General features: G+C 46.9%; 2 pseudogenes; one reads left to right on the top strand and one right to left on the bottom strand.

Annotated features, from left to right (window-relative positions):
• LOC126515528 (sulfotransferase 2A1-like) overlaps window positions 1-15,379 on the top strand; it is a 21,597-nt pseudogene extending 6,218 nt beyond the window's left edge.
• Window positions 9,210-15,881, bottom strand: LOC126515474 (60S ribosomal protein L32-like; annotated as a pseudogene).
• Between the last annotated feature and the right edge of the window lie 651 nt (window positions 15,882-16,532).

The following is a 16,532-nucleotide window of genomic DNA, read 5'->3' as shown; positions in this document are numbered from 1 at the left end:
GGGGGAGAGAGAGAGAGAGAGAGAGAGAGAGAGAGAGAGAGAGAGAGAGAGAGAAAAGAGGAGAAAGACACAGAGAAGGGGGGAAGCAGAGAAGTGGGGAGAGAGGCAGAAGCGAAGCTGCCTCTCCAAGAGGAAGATGGAAAAGGGAGTGAACTCAGGCCAAGAGCTGAAGATCAGCCTGCCTGATGGGGGAGGGAGTGGGCGTGGCTTGTCTCTTAAAGGGACCAAAACCATAACAGTGTGTGTGTGTGTGTGTGTGTGTGTCCTGGCTGTCATGGTGTGAGCCGTCCTGTTCTTCCACACCCGCCCACTATGATGAAAAGAAATTCCTGAAACTGAAGTGAGTCTTCCTTTCCTGGGGTTGTTTCTCTTGGGTGTTTGCACATAGCAGTGAAAAGTCCAATTAAAGGTTATTCCCACTGGCAGGGGAAAGACCTGCCCTTCACTTCTAGGGAAGAATCACAATATAGCACCCCAGAGTCCCCAGCTTACCCGAGTCTTTCTGTATGTTCCCAGCTTAGTACAGGACCCTGTTTTTGTTTCCTACTCATAGGGCGAGACTCTGGGTTTCACCTTTAGCAATGTCTGCCCTTGGCTACAGGAGGTAAGATTCTCCTCACAGCAAGTCTAGAAGCTCATAGACCATTCCTGCAACTCTTTGTTTTTAAACAGGGTCTTAGCTCACACATGGTGGTGCATGCCTTTAATACCAGCATTTAGACAGCAGAGGCAAGAAGATCTCTTTGAGATCAAGGCCAGCCTCGTCTAGAAAGTGAGATCCAAAACAGGACTACATAGACTCCTTGTTTCTCTATATCAAATAAAACAAAAACTATACACCAGGATTCTAATAGGTAGCCCATGTTGGGTTTGAACTCATGGTCCTCTTGTCTCTGCTTCCCAGTGTGCATCTTTCTGTCTCTTACTTTTAATATTTAATTAGAGCTGGAGAGATGGCTCGCAGGATATGAGCACTTGCTGCTCTTCCAGAGGGAGGTATCGAGTTCAATTCCAGCAACCACATAGTGGCTCACAACCATCTCTAATAAGATCTCATGCCCTCTTCTGGTGTGCAGGCATGCATGCAAGCAGAGCACTGTATACATAGTAAATAAATATTTTTTACTCGTTTCTTTTTAATTTTGTATTCTTTTTTTGTTGTTTTGTTTGTTTGTTTGTTTGTTTTCGAGACATGGTTTCTCTGTAGCTTTGGAGCCAGTCCTGGAACTAGCTCTTGTAGAATAGGCTGGCCTCCAACTCACAAAGATCTGCCTGCCTCTGCCTCCCGAGTGCTGGGATTAAAGGCGTGCACTGCCACCACCCCTATCTTTTTTTTAAAATTTTTTTTAAATACTCATTTATTATATATATAGTGTTCTGCCTGCATGACAGAAGAGGGCACCAGATCTCATTACAGATGTGGTTGCTGGGACTTGAACTCAGGACCTCTGGAACCACTGTCAGTGCTCTTAGCTTCTGAGCCATCTCTCCAGCCTGTAAATAGATAAATTTATTTAGTTAATTAGTGTGAGTGTGAACACATGTGCCATAGATTGGGTACGGAAGTCAAAGGATACACTTTGTAACCCACTCAACATCTCCATGGCTCCCAACATAGCTCATTTGGTGTTGTAGATGCTGCTGTTATTCGGTTTTATTGAGGCAGAGTTTCTCTATATAGTCCTGGCTGTCCTGGAGCTTGTTATGTAGACCAGGTTGGCCTCAAACTCCCAAAGGTCCACCTGGTTTTGCCTCCTGAGTGCTGCGATTAAAAGGGTGTGCCACCAACTCCTGGCCTTTCTTTGTTTTTTTTGTTTGTTTGTTTGTTTGTTTTTTTGAGACAGGATTTCCATGGTTGTCTTGGAACTTGCTATGTAGCTCAGGGTGGCCTCAAGCTCACAGAGGTTCTCCTGCCTCTGCCTTCTGAGTGCTGAGATTAAAGACATGCACCACCATGCCAAGTTCCAACATGTATTGTATTTCTTTTTTCATTGGTATTTATTGAGCTCTACATTTTTCTCTGCTCCCCTCCCTGCCTCTCCCCTCCCCCCTTCAATTCTCCCTCAAGGTCTCCATGCTTCCAGTTTACTCAGGAGATCTTGTCTTTTTCTACTTTCTTCTTCCCATGTAGATTAGATCTATGTAAGTCTCTCTTAGTGTCCTCATTGTTGTCTAAATTCTCTGGGATTGTGGTTGGTAGGCTGGCTTTCTTTGCTTTATGTTTAAAAACCACCTATGAGTGAGTACATGTGATAATTGTCTTTGTGTGTCTGGGTTACCTCACTCAAAATAATGTTTTCTAGCTCCATCCATTTTCCTGCAAAATTCAAGCTGTCGTTATTTTTTTCTGCTGTGTAGTACTCCATTGTGCAAATGTACCACATTATCCTTATCCATTCTTTGGTTGAGGGGCATTTAGGTTGTTTCCAGGTTCTGGCTATGACAAACAAAGCTGCTATAAACATAGTTGAGCACATGTCCTTGTGGCACGATTGAGCATCCTTTGGATATATACCCAAAAGTGGTATTATTGGGTCTTGAGGAAGGTTGTTTCCTAATTTTCTGAGAAATCGCCACACTGACATCCAAAGGAGTTGTACCAGCTTGCATTCCCACCAGCCCAAAGAGTTGTTCTTCTCTTTCCACCACGTAGGTGCAATTTTTCAAATTACTGACGAACATAAACCACAGTGACAGACACAGACAAACTGACAAACATTAAGGCGAGCTCGTTCTTACCTCCAACTGGGTCCAGAGCAGGTCTGGGGGTGACCCGATTCCCGGCCAATGCACCAAATGTTGGACCCTAAAGTCCAGTTACCGAGGAGGAGTCGCCCCAAGAGACCGTTCACACTGCAGTTGTTGCAAAGCAAGAGGAATTTTAATTGGCTGGCGCGTCAGGGTCCCTCAGCTGCGGGAGGTGAAGGACCCGGAGTGGCTGTTACAGGCTACTTTTAAAGGAAAGAACCGCAGAAGCAAAGGGGGAGTCCAGGCGTTGTTTGTCAACTATTGTGACAGGCTTGTTTATTGATCAGCTAACTACGATTGGTCGTTGCTATGGCGATTGCTGGGTTGGTTGAGCAAGGAGGAACATCTGCAGGTTTTGCCCCAGTTCTAGGTACTGGGTCTATTCGGAGAAAAACTGCAGAGGGATGGCAAATACCTGGAAAAGTACCCACAGCTTCAGTGCACGTGGGTGATTAGCAGGTTCCTGGTTCCCAGGCAAGGGGGGGAAGTTATGCTGAGATGCCTCAGAAATGTCTCAGAGTCTTTCAGTTCCCAAGGGAGTTTATCAGGCTTGCTGGCAAGCCTCTTTACCCACTGAGCCGTCTCACCAGTCAAGCTGGTGGTGATTTGCTACAGCAGCTATACCAGGGGGTCTGAGGAGGACGCTTGACCACTGCCTCCGTGTCCAGAATCACATGCCACACTTAGCACCGTACCAGGGCAAGTCCCTCACCGTTCGGAGTAAACGAAGGCCTGAGCAGGTTACTGAGCGGACGTTCAACTAACTGCTCAGGACCCGGTCTTGCTTTGCCAGAGCACAGGCGGCCCTGTGTGTCTCCCTCTCCCTTCTCAGAAAACCTGCTTTTGTGTCTACTCCTGATCAACATAGGGGCCTCTCGTGTACCCCAGGCTCTCAGAGGCTGACTGGCTCTGCACAATGAGAGAACACCCAGCCCTCAGGAACATTCACACCTTCCTGCTCCAGAGGGCCCAGGGCCAGCTGCAAAACTCTGCCGTCTCGGTGAAAGAATGAATGATGTCAGAAATGTGCCATGAGGTAGGAGGGTGGGAAACACCAGCCTTCTCTGGACGCCACTCCTGCCCAGTCTGTATGACTCCAGACCCTTCAACGACACCTTTACATTCTATCTCCTTGATACAGTCAGGTCGTTTCCCCGTTATTTGGTCTTTTTTTTGTTTGTTTGTCTTGTTTTTTTTTTTTGTTTTGTTTTGTTTTTCGAGACAGGGTTTCTCTGTGGTTTTGGAGCCTGTCCTGGAACTAGCTCTGTAGACCAGGCTGGTCTCGAACTCACAGAGATCTGCCTGCCTCTGCCTCCCGAGTGCTGGGATTAAAGGCGTGCGTCACCATCGCCGGCTTCCCCGTTATTTGTGATCGCAAACGAGGTCATACTCAGTAGTTGTCTAAAAATATTAAAGGGAAGAGTCTAGAAATCACTAACTACTGTCTTAAATTGTGTGGTAAAAGCCTCACACTGTCTGCTTCTTCTAGCCTAGAATGTGGATTATCCAGTGTAGCTATGCTGTATACGGAACTGGTCCCATTGATCTCTTAGCGAAGTTCCCAGTTACCAAATTCATAGCCGCAGAACCCAATGGCTTGTGTTCGAATTGCCCTCAGTCCCAAAGGACGTGAGCAATGATGCCGTCCCATGCAGACAAAGAGGCCAAAGAGGGCTTCCTTCCCTGAAAACGTACAAGTTTTCAACCTAATGAGAAAAAGACAAGATCATCTCAGGTTGCTAAGGTCTATGAAAGCAAAATAAAACAAAACAAAACTGTGAAATTGTGAAGAAGGTAAAGAAACTCAAGCTAGTTTTGCTGTTCCCACCGAGTGAGGTCACCCTTAAGGCAACATGGAAAAAGCATTGAAGTTGTGTAGGTCCTGAGCTTGGCGGTGAGTGTCCCATGGGGAAGGCGTCAGGATGGCTCCACTGCTCCCAGAACAAAGGGACAGAGCAGCTACCTGGTGGGCCTGGGGAGCAAGCAGCAGTCCCCAGCCTGGGGCCAGATGAGACACAGTGAGAAAAAAGGCTCTAAATAGGTGGAAGAAATGGTTGAGACTGGGCGTTGTGGCACTCACCTTTAATCCCAGCACTTGTGAGGCAGAGGAGTTGAATCTCTGATTTTGAGGCCAACCTGTTCCAGAACAATCAGGGCTGTTACACAGAGAAACCCTGTCTCAAATTGAACCCCCCCCCAAAAAAAAAAAGAAAAAGAAAAAAGAAATGGTTGATGGTGGTACGCTGTAATTAATCTTGATGTGTGATGTTTTTATTTAAGATTTTATTTATTTATTTATTTATTTATTTATTTATTTATTTATTTATTTATGGAGTCTCTCTGTGTTGCTATGGCTGTACTGAAACTTACTATGTAGACCAGGCTGGCCTAGAACTCAAAGATATTCCTGACCTTTGCTAGAATTAAAGACATGTCCCACCATGCCCCAGTCCAAGGCATTTTCTTAATAAATTTTATGAAAGAAAAAAATGTAAGGCTGGGAGAATGTGTTCCCATAACCTCTGTTACAGAGCATTTTTTTTTTTTTTCAAAGACAGGGTTTCTCAGTAGCTACGAAACCAGTCCTGGAACTCACTCTGTGGACCAGGCTGGCCTTGAACTCACAGAGATTCACCTGCCTCTGCCTCCTGAGTGCTAGGAGCAAAGGCACCCACCACCCGCCCGGCTCGATATTATTTTGCAACGAAAGAGGAAACCGCCTGTTTGCAATGTTCATACTTGGTTTATTCCTGTGTGGTGTGAAGATCTCACGCCGTGTTTAACCAGACAGCCATCTGTTGACCCAGAGGGGTTGTGCTGGACCGTAGCTCTGAACTTAACTTTCCTGACCTCCCTTGTGTGTCTTACTGGGCTTCCGTGGGAGTCACTGTTGTTCTCGGGCCTGGCTACCATGTGTTTCTTTTCAGTGTAATCAGCACCAGTTTGTCTAACTCTGTAGAAACCTGAGGGTATTTTTATTGGAATTGTGTTTGATTTGCAGATTAGCATGGAAGAACTGGTCTGTTTATTTTGTCAAGACATCCTGTCTAAGGACAGAGGATTCTCCATCTGCCCAGTCCACCCCCATGTCTTCACAGAGGCGGGAACACTCTTCCCACAAAGCCTTTACACATTCCTTCCTCTTGGTCTCTGTCCCTGCTATCGTAGGGCTTTCTCTGCTCTTTTACCTCTAAGCTGCTACTGTGGGGTGCATGAGGACAACTGGGTTTGGTTTTTTTATTAAAAAAAAGTTTATTTATGATTTTTTATGTATGGGGTACTTTCTGCATGTTTGTCTTCATGACACATGCATGCCTGGTGCCTGCAGAGGTTGTCACAGGCCTGGAATTGGAATTACAAACAGGTGTGAGCTTCCATATGGGTTCTGGGAATCAAATCTGCAACCTCTGAAAGAGCAGCCAGTGCTCTTAACTCCTGGGCTATTTCTCCGGTTCCAGGACTCTGATTTTTTTCCCAAAGCATACCTTTTTCCTTTCTCTTTCTTTCTTTCCTTTTTTTGTTTCTACAGAGCAAGGACTGAAACCTAGGGCTTCGTGACGCTAGGCAAGTGATCTACCCTTGAGCCTATCCCCAACCCCAAACATGCTTTTTAGTGACAAGCTAGGGCTGGAAGACAGAAACTGATACTAAAAACTAGGATTCTACTATAACAAATACAAAAAAAAAAGTGAGATGTGTGGAAGAGATTTTAGGTGCACTCTAGGAAAAGCCTTCAGTGCCACAAGCAGGCAGTTCCGTAGTGAAAGCATAGAAAGAAAAGAGAAAGGAGCTGGAGTTTGGCAATGGTAGAACACTTACTTAATTCATACATAGCCCTGGGTTCCACCTATAGGACCTCAGAAAAAGGAAGGGCGAAGACAGAAGGGGAAAAGGCCCAAGCTCTTTAGAAAATTCCTAAATTGAAGTTATCTATTTGCAGCAGAGGAGAGGGACTGGAAAACTCCTACTTGCACAGAATGTTAGCAGAAATAAAGACAATAAAAACTAAAGGCCAGGTAGTGGTGGTGCATGCCTTTAATTCCAGCACTCAGGAGGCAGAGGCAGGCAGAACTCTGGGTTCAAAGCCAGCCTTGTCTACCTAGTGAGTACTAGGACAGCCAGAGCTACATAGTGAGACCCTGTCTCAAAAAACAAATAAACACATTGGTTAAGGTCTCAAATAGCAATAAGGACCACGTTATAGAGGCAGAGAATCAGCTGGCCAGGTTTGGGTTCTGTGGTCTGTGGAAGGTAGTACAGTGAGAGTGGGGGACTAGGCTTGCCTCAGAACCCTTGCCGTCCTGATTACACTGTTAACAATGCGCCCAATCCCTCTGTTACTCCGAGGGAAAAAGGAAAACTGGAATGTCTTAGGGAGAAGTGGTCGCACCCCCATCTCCTGCCCCTACCCCTTGTCCTGCAGGTACCACATGGATGCAGCAAGTGCTGAGCCTTATCTTCTATGAGGGTCACCTGTGGCCTATCCACCACCTCCCCAACTGGGCCCGCGTGCCTTGGATAGAGCAAATCTCCTTTAGCCAAGTCGTTCACTAGCTTAGAAGTTCCTGGCCTTGTCTGTTCACCTCCTACCTGAGTGCCAAAGTCCTGGCCCCGGCTCTGATGAAGTCTAAAGCCAAGGTAGGAAACAGGCGCCTTCAGCGCCTCAGCGTTTGCACAAGAGCCAAGGTGGAGTCAGGCTTTGGGGGTCAAAAGGGTCCAAAGGATTTAGTTCACCTTCAAGTCCTGGGGTGAAGGACATGGAATATGGGAGGGTAGAATCAGCATCAGACCTAGGCTGGAGTAGAGGCGGGGTCTATACAGCAGGAAGCTTCTGCCAGGTCAGTAGTGTATGTAGCCAAGCCAGAAGGGGGAGGATGGGGTGGGTCAGGCAGGTTTGTTGTTCAGGTGTAGTGAACAACAGAGTCCTCCATCTTGACTACTTAGTGGTTGACTCTGGGGAAGAGAGGTCCCTTCCTACCTTGGTGGGGGTGGGGGACTGAAGAAACTCCAGTAGGTCTTGCAGACAGAGGTCCAGGAGACCTGGAGATTGGCATAACTTTGATAGGCAAGGACCACTTACCTACTGTGGGTTGATGGTGGCCATCAGCTGCCTGGAACCTGAGAGGGTGAATAACAGTGCCCCCTGCAAGACAAAAAAATGTAAATGTAACAATAAAGAAACCAGCTGGATGGTGGTGGTGCACACCTTTAATCCCAGCACTTGGGAGGCAGAGGCAGAGGCAGGCGGATCTCTGTGAGTCCGAGGCCAGCCTGGTCTATAAGAGCTAGTTCCAGGACAGCTAGGGCTATTACACAGAGAAACCGTGTCTCAAAAAAAAAAAAAAAAAAAAAAAAGGAAGGTAGAAAAAGAAACCAGCTGGGCAATGGTGGCACATGCCTTTAATACCAGCACTCAGGAGGTAGAGACAGGTGGATTCCTGTGAGTTCGAGACTAGCCTCAGAGCAAGTTCTAGGACAGGCTCCAAACCTACAGAGAAACCCTGTCTTGATAGACCAAAAAAGGGAGGGAAGGAGGGACGGAGGGAGGGAGGGAGGGAGGGAGGGAGGGAGGGAGGGAGGGAGGGAGGGAAGAGAGAGAGAAGAGAAGGAAATGAAAAGAAAGAAAAGAAAAAGAGAGACCAAAAGCTACCCCAGGGGCTACCCACTCACTAGCCATACAGGACTCTCCCTACTGCCTGCCGCTCAGTGGCCATGCCTGGCATCCACTCATCGCTACATTTTGGGGGAGTCCAGGACAGCACTGTGCGACTCTTCCCACCCACACTTCTAGACTGGAGTCAGAGTCCAGGGCTCAGCTAAGTCAGGTCATGGCAGCTGGGGAAGCCTTGGGCCTCAGAGCGCTGAGAACCAGGACTCTGTCCGCCAGGTGGTGTACATGGCATGGAACCCCAAGGACGTCCTCGTTTCTTTCTACCACTTCCACCGAATCGCAGGCTTCATGCCCGACCCCAGCTCCTTCAAAGACTTTGTGGATGAGTTTCTTGAGGGTACAGGTGGGTCTCGGGGACTGAAGGGGCTCACAGAGCCCCCTCCTTGTCACGGGGCTGGTGGGCAGCTTTGTGCCTTGTTCTAGCGACCTCTGAGGTCACCCCTGCTCCTCCTCCTGGGTCTCTTCCTCAGGCTTCTTTGGTTCCTGGTTCGACTATGTGAAGGGGTGACTGGGCCTCCAGAAGGACCTAAATTTGTTCTTTGTCACCTATGAGGAGCTGCACCAGGTGGGCGCCCCTTCCCCATAACCAACAGGCCACCTACAGCCAAGTCTTCCTCAGTCAAAGCCCTGGCATCCCTAGCCCTTCCAGAACATTCTGCGAAGCTTGTTTTCCTAAGACAGGACTACCAACGATACTGTGTTTTCAGAATCTCTGGCTGCTCCTGATTCAGATACTCTCCAGCTTCCCCGAAGTAACGGCCTTGTTGGTAGGAGATTCAAGCAATTTTTAATTTTTATCTTATGTGTATGAGTGTTCGTCTTCATGTATGTCTGTGTACCAAGTGTGTGCCTGGTACCCAAGGAGGTCAGAAGAGGACACTGGATCCCTGGAACTGGTATTAATAGAAAGTTGCAGCATCTAGCACCATGTAACAGTAGCACCATGTGGGTGCTGGGATTTGAACCCAGGTCCTCTACAAGAGCAATAAGTGTTCTTAACTTTGGAGACATCTCTCCAGCCTGAGATGTACATTTAGAACTCTAAGATTGTGGGTCTGGGAAAACAGCTAAGTCAGGAAAGTGCTCCTGGAATGTGTGTGTCAGGGATGGGGATACAAGCTGGGAGAGAGAGAGAGAGAGAGAGAGAGAGAGAGAGAGAGAGAGAGAGAGAGAGAGAGAATATCAGATCCCCACGGCTCACTGGCCGGTCAGCCTGGTCTGTTTGGTGAGTTGAAGGTCAGTGATAGCCAGGCAGTGGTGGTGCATACCTTTAATCCCAGCCAGAGGGATGACTCAGTGGATAAAGGCTTTTGTTGGACCGGCTCAGTCCCTGAAACCCAAGTGGTAGAAGGGGAGAACTGCTCCCCATTGGTCCCCACACATTGCCTTAACTTATATTTTCCATCTATTGCTGCTATTTTTGTGTTTATCCATCAGAGTAATTTTTGATTCGTATTTGACTGCATTGAAAATTCAGATAAGCAAGCAGCCCCTGTGCTTCCTCCCGGAACAGACAGGCCTGATTACTCAGCCCACCCTGGCACAGCCAGCAAATTTGATGCGTGATGCTGGAGAACCTTGAGTTCCCTGAGCTGTTCCAATATTATGTGTAAACAGCAAGATTTTTAACTCAGAATAACAAGATGAAATCCATTTCTTCGCAGTATGTTTTAAATTATATCCACAAGGCTGACCTTTCAGACGCCTGCAGCTCTGGCTCCAGCTGTTGAGACTGCGTGTGCTTAGGGATTTTTGGGAATCCAAGCTCTGTTGGGTCCTAGAAACTGTACACATTCGCCCCCCCCCCCGCCCCGCACACAACGTTGGCTTGGCCTCAAGACATTAAAACAAGGAGAACAAAGACAACAATAAATAGATTCGCATCAGTAGAGGTTTAGGCCTTTCCAACTGAATGAGTTTTGCTGCAAAAAGTAAAGCTTGATCTTCAAGGCTTTTCTTGATCAAATTCTTTAAAGATGTGACATCTCTGAGTGCCAAACACAATGTGCTCTAAACACAAAAATATATTAGTACTTGAGGTTACAGTTTTCAAGATTTTTATACCCTGCTTCCAATCCTTGACAATTGGTGGTATGGGCCTGGTTGGACACCACTCGGCCACAGCATCTGACAGGCCAAACATCCTGGCCTGGAATCCCCTGTTGTGTCTTTTTGGGCTTTGATTTCTGTGTCCCACAATGGACTGGGCTCTCCTACATCAGTCATTAATCAAAAAAATAATGTTTAGTCTGCAGGCCAGTCTCATGAAGGAGCTTCCTCAACATTCCCTCTTCCCAGACACGTCTAGGTTTGCATCAAGTTAACAGAAGCCACAAGGACAATTGACCCCTAGTTAACTTGACACAACAAAACTGTTATGTATTCAAAACATCTCATATTAATAGCAAATCACAATATAAAACAAGACATTTACTTATCTATTTATGTGTTTTGTTTTTCAAGACAGGGTTTCTTTTTTAAAAAATATTTATTTATTTATTTATTTATTATGTATATAATATTCTGTCTGTATGTATGCCTGCAGGACAGAAGAGGGCAACAGATCTCATTACAAATGGTTGTGAGCCACCATGGGGTTGCTGGGAATTGAACTCAGGACCTTTGGAAGAGCAGGCAATACTCTTAAACTCTGAGCTATCTCTCCAGCCCAAGACAGGGTTTCTTACCGGGCGGTGGTGATGTATGCCTTTAATCTCAGCACTCAGAAGGTGGAGGCAGAGGCAAGTGGATCTCTGTGAGTTTAAGGCCAGCCTGGTCTATAGAATGAGTTCCAGGACAGCCAAGGATATACAGAGAACCCTGTTTTGAAGAAAGAAAGAAAGAAAGAAAGAAAGAAAGAAAGAAAGAAAGAAAGAAAGAAAGAAAGAGAGAGTCCTAGTCTTTAAAGATTCACATTCAAAGCTCAGTCTCTTCAAAACATCCAAAATCACTTTCAAAGTTCAAAGCATCTCGAAGAGGGAAGAATCAAACCATAGTCACAATTAAATCAAAGCCGAGCCCAAATCAACAGTATACCACGTTCAGAGTCTGATGGTGGGGACCCACCCACAATCCTCTGGGCTCCAGAATGGCCTTAGCAACTCCACCTCTCCAGCTCTGCTAACCAAAGCACGCACTCCCATATGCACATGTATGTGTGTTTGTATGCAGATATATATGTCTATGTGTATATGATGTGTGTATATGTGTGTATATGATGTGTGTATATGTGTGTATGTGTGTATATGTGTGTATGCTTTCATATACACACATGTCATTAGTTTTTTTGTTTTGTTTTTTGTTTTTTTTTTCAATTTTTGTGGTTTTATTTAACACAAATAAAACATGCATGCAAGCCATCTACTTATTTTCTTCGCTGCGCAGCCTGGCGTTGGGATTGATGACTCTGATGGCCGGCTGTACTGCTCTTTCTATGATGGCTTTTCGGTTATTGGAGGAAACACTGTGAGCAATCTTAGCACAGTAAGACTTGTGCACATCAGCAGCTCCTCCAGCTCCTTGACGTTGTGGACCAGAAACTCCCAGAAGCCACTAGGCAGCATGTGCTTGGTTTTCTTGTTGCTCCCATACCAATGTTGGGCATCAGGATCTGGCCCTTGAATCTTCTCCACACCCTGTCGTCAATACCTCTGGGTTTCTGCCAGTTTCGCTTAATTTTGACATATCGGTCTGACTGGTGCTGGATGAACTTCTTGGTCCTCTTTTTGACAATCTTGGGCTTCACCAGAGGCTGGAGGGCAGCCATGATGCCACAAAGGAGATGGCAGCCACCTCGCAGGCTGCGCCAAGGAAGAAGCATTAGTTAGTTTTTTGAGGCAGGGTTTCTCTGTGTAGTTCCTGCTGACCTAGAACTTGCTACGTAGACCAGGGTAGCCTTGAACTCACAGAGATCTACTTGTTTTTCTCTTCCCCATGGAGGGATTAAAGACAACATGCACCACCACAGCCAGATCCCTATGTAGTCTTTTTTTTCTTCAGATTTATTAACCGTATTTTTTATGTGTGTAAATGTTTTACCCACATGTATGTCTGTGCACCACACACAATCTAGTGCCCTCAGAGGTCAGAAGAAGATGTCGGATCTCCTAGAACTGGAGCTACAGACAGTTGTGAATTGCTGTGGGTGTACTGGGAATTGAACCCAGTTTCTCTGCAAAAACAACAAGTTCTCTGAAGTGCTGAAACACCCCTCCAGCCCCCCTTGCAGTCTTAATGACAGTAAAATATTCCATGATATAGACATAGCTAAAATAAATCCCCTTCTTGGTTGGATTTTATGCTGTTTCCAGCTACTTCCTTTAACAGATAATACTGAGTTGAATATGGTTGTTCATACTTCTAATTACCTGTACAAATTTTTAATATATGTCTGGGGGTATTGAGACAGGGTCTCTCTATGTACTTATGGATGTCCTGGAACTAACTCACTATATAGACCAGTCTGGCCTCGAACTCACAGAGATCCTCCTGACTCTGCCTGCTGAGTGCTGGGATTAAAGGCATGAGCCACTAAGCCTGGTTTATAACTTTTATTTTTAAATATGTGCTTATATGTGTGTCTATGGATACTTGTGCATTGGATCCCTTGACGCGACAGTTACAGGTAGCTGTGAGTTGCTTGATGTGGGTCCTGGAAACTGAATTTGGGTCCTTTATAAAAGCAGTGTGTACTCATTCTTAACAGCTGAGATATTTCTCTAGCCCCCACTTGTATTATTTTAATGTCTTAACTATGTATTCTTCTGAGTTGGCTATCTTTCTGGGTCCAGGAACCCCGCCGTACCATCCAGAAGTTAAGTGAATTCCTGGGGCGCCCCCTGCGGCCAGAAGAGGAAGATGTCATACTGGAGCACTGCAGCTTCTCCTTCATGAGTCAGAGCAACATGGTCAACTACAGCCTTTTGTCCAACGAGATCATGGACCAAAGCAAGGGCAAGTTCCTGAGGAAAGGTAGGCCTCTCTCCCAGGCTCCATTCAAATGCCCAGGGCCCATTCTGGGACCATTCAACATTCATCTTTTGTTTGTTTGTTTGTTTTGTTTTTTAAGACGACATCCCTATGTTGCCTTGGCTGTCCTGTAGACCAGGCTGGCCTCAAACTCACAGAGATCCTTTTGCATCTGCCTCCTGAGTGCAGGGATTAAAGGTGTGCACCACTGTACCTGTCTTGTCTTTTTGTATCTGACGACAGTTCCCAAGTCTACTCCGTTGACATGCTTTCTGTGCCTTCCTCATGTCTCAGCATCATTAGTGATGCTAAGGACAGTCCCAGCCCCACGCTGTTCTCCTCTGGTGGCACCTTCACAGGAGTCTCTTTTTGGCCTCAGGTTACAGCTCTGTTTCAAACCTCTCCCTCCAGAGCTACCCAACTTTCTGGAAACCTCTCAGAAAGTGTCTCACCTCCATCTCTGCCAACTCTTCCAAAAGAAACTGACCTTCACTATTATAATGGGCAATGCATTCTAGCATTGCCTGAGTCAAGCCCCACCCAACCAGTTCGGAAGAGTGGGTTGTGGAAAAGGTCTTTTTCTACCTGAGTATCTGTGGGATGCTTGGATGTAGAAAGAAGGAGGGGTCTGTGGGGTCCCCATGGCAACTAAAAATATACCTTGCTATTGTTCCTGATAAAACCCTTGGGTACACCAGAACCTCTTGCCTTTTTTAAAAATATATATATTTATTTTATGTGTATTTTGTTTGTATTCTGCCTGCATGTACATCTCTGTGAGGGTGTCTGATTATCTGGAGCTGGAGTTAGAAACAGTTATGAGCTGATATGTGGGTGCTGGGAATTGAACCTGGGTCCTCCGGAAGAGCAATTGAGTCATCTCTCCAGCCCCCAACCTCTTGCCTTTCTTAACAGTCAGAAGAATTAGAGCTGTCTTCACAGTCTCCAACAAAACAAATCCTTAGGGCAGATTTTAAAGGTACACATGAACCCAGGCACTGTCCTCCAGTCCCCAAGTGTGGCTTCAGGATGGGGCAGCCGTGGGTGCTCATGACTACATCCTGTTGTAAGGTGGCCACTTGTTTGTTTCCCAGCTGCTCAGCTGCTCAGACCCGCAATAATCACACAGAAACCATACTATTTAAATCACTGCTTAGCCCACTAGCTCTGGCTTCTTATTGGCTAACTCTTACATCTTTGTTTAACCCATCTCCATTAAATAGTGCATCACCACGAGGTCATGGCTTACCAGCAGTTTTGGCATGTCTGTCTCTGGGGGCCCCATGGTTTCTCCTTCAAGCCTCTTTTTCCCAGCATTCAGTTTAGAACTTCTTAAGTTCTGCCCTATCAACAGGCCAAGGCAGTTTCTCTATTCACCAATGGTATTTACAGCATACAAGGGGAATCCCACATCAACATCCCTTGACTGCCACCCAAAGCACACAGACTAGGAGTTCTCACACAGCCCTGGAGACCAGAACAAGGCGTTCTTGGGCCATGCTCCCTCCGGAGGCCCCTTCCTGCCTCTTTTACTCCTATGGCTCCGATGCTCCCAGTTTCTGGTTACGTCACTTTCGACTCTGCTCCCATACTTGATGATGACACCAGTCACTAGGTTAGGCCACTCTTATCCACTCTTGACCCACTTCCAAATCAAGTCATGTTCCCAGGTGTCAGGTGGGAGGTGCACACGTCTCCTACAGGACATATTCCAAAGTATGGGGATGGAGAAACAGTGGTCAGACTCTCAGAGGTTGACTTGTGGTGTATTCCTGATGTCTTCTCTTCCTGTCCGACTCATGCCATCTGCCCTTACTCTACCAGGTGTTGTGGGGGACTGGAGGGAACACTTTACTCCTGAATTGAATAAGAAGTTCAACGCTGTCTACCAGTCCAAGATGGGGAACTCTGGTCTCTGCCTCCCCTGGACCATGGACTGACCCTTCTGACCCATCTGGCCTATTTGCAAGGACCTGTCCTCCTACTCTGCTATGCCCCTGATCTAGCAATAAAAGCTCAGGACCATGCTCTAGTCTGGATCTGTCTACTTCATACCCTTCACCCTTGAGACTTGAGAGAGAAGGGGGATGTACACCCTCATGATCCTCTTTTTTTCTCTAGAACTTGGGCATTTACTGGGCTGCCATCCCAAAGTTTTCTTCTGAACCCCCAGACATGACCTCCCTAGACCTTATAGCCTAGGATCATTCTTTCAGAGAGCAAAAGTAAAGATGTAGACAACAGGGAAGTGCCTCTGGTGTTCCCTAGGAGACCAAATCTAAACCAGGGAAGTCAAAGTAAGTATTGGGAACAAACACCAATCAATCCAAGTAATGGGAAAGGTCTCTGCCCACTCACTGGGGCTCCCAGAGTATGTGGGCTGCTTACCAGTATGGCTTCTATCCCAGCCACATGTCCACAGCAGCAAGCTTCTGCTCTGGGAAGGAAGAAGGTTTGGCAGCTCTAGACAGAACTGGGCTCAAGTGGAGCCAGCAAAATCCCTTCTAGTCCTCCCTGTGCCAGTGAGCTGCCCATCTGCCTGCACTCTGTGGAATACTCTGATGGAAATATGACAAAGAGCCAGTCCTGGTTTAGAGCCAAGGCATGCTCTGATCCAAGTAGCTGGCTCTAGTACAGGTTGATTCAGAGCTCCGTCCTATTTTCCCTTGGCACCAGTTCTACCAGCTGTCTGCTCACGCTCCACAACGAGAACAATGCCCTCTAGACCCCTGGCCTTGGCTCAGCTATTGGGAAGGGTCCCTGTTTTCTTGCAGGACAGGGCAACATGATGGTGTTCTTTTCCTGCTGCAGGCGGCGATTCAGCAACAGGAGCCATATGACCACACGAGTGAGTCAGGGTCTGGGTGCAGAACTGGAAACCCCTCTGCCTGTCCCAGTATGGAACACGAAGGCATCCAGATGCCAAGAAACTGAATCCTAGACATTGTGGCATTTGTGGCCAGTGCTCATCCCCAATGATAGCCCACAAGCAGGGAGGTACCAGGTCTGAGGCAGGGCCCCCTCAGATCCTTGGTGTCAGAAGCCAAGCCCAGCTTGCCTACCTCAGACCAGGGGTGCCCTGGAATGAAATGCAGAGGCAGCATGAAGCCTACCCTGGGAGAGGCAGCGAGGGAACAAGCCCTGC

Source organism: Alexandromys fortis, unplaced genomic scaffold (assembly GCF_014885135.2).
Source record: "Alexandromys fortis isolate MF-2015 unplaced genomic scaffold, M_Fortis_MF-2015_v1.1 scaffold_165, whole genome shotgun sequence".
NCBI lineage: Eukaryota > Metazoa > Chordata > Mammalia > Rodentia > Cricetidae > Alexandromys > Alexandromys fortis.
Note: the sequence above shows the minus strand (reverse complement) of the source record. Positions and strands in the feature narration are given on the sequence as shown.